The following is a 945-nucleotide window of genomic DNA, read 5'->3' on the forward strand; positions in this document are numbered from 1 at the left end:
CCGTACCCGATAATGCCCAGAGACACCTATTATCGTGGCCCCTGCGTTTCATTCTAAATCGAGTGTGGAAGGCGGCATCGATACTCGAGCCGCGCTGCGAACGTTAGAGGTTTGTTCTAGACTTGTGCGTGTTTCTTTCGTTAGTTTCTCTTCTTTAGCTGCATTATCATCGGCATTTTCTTGGTGCAATACCATGCAGATACCGTCAAAGCGTTGTGCTAAAGAATTAGCCGAACACGTATGTATCTGGATAGCTTGCATATGCACTGCCACCTACGCCGCGATCCATACTATTCGGGAGCGAAACCGATTTGGCGTTTTCAAGAATGAGAAGCTGCGGGAATTTATGTTCAGAATGTACTTTACTTGCATATCATGTAGTTTATCTTGTCAATGGTGCCGCCTTACACCATTGTCAATGGTGATTTAAGCACTTCCTGACAAATGCCCTACAGATCTTTGAATTATTGTGACTTCAAACTACGCATTTCTCAGACTGGCCGGTCGACTTCACGATCAAAGTAATGCGAGAAAAATGCCTTATTTATACTTTCAAAAGGTTTAAAACCTACGTGGTTTTATCGTAAATCGTTACCAACCAAGGTGGGTTTCCCAGCCTTGGTGGCTTAAATCCGAGCTCTCGAAGGCAAACTGATATCCTGACACGATGCTCTGGATGCATCCGAGGGGTCTATCGTGATCTTAAGGCTTAAACTTTTCGACTTAGTGCATTTCATTCGCGAAGAGCACCTTTTTGGCCACATGCCAGTCTGGAGGAGCGGTGCCCAGGCTTACGAGGTCCGGTTAACATATCCAGATTTTTTTTTTTAAGTTTCACCATCAGTCATGTGTTTTCCAGAAACACATGTACGTATATACGAGGCAGATCGGAAGCATGGCGAGCCGATTCCTGTCTGATGCCTGCCTAGCCACATATTCACAAAC

Source organism: Phytophthora parasitica (genome assembly GCF_000247585.1).
Source record: "Phytophthora parasitica INRA-310 unplaced genomic scaffold supercont2.103, whole genome shotgun sequence".
NCBI lineage: Eukaryota > Oomycota > Peronosporomycetes > Peronosporales > Peronosporaceae > Phytophthora > Phytophthora nicotianae.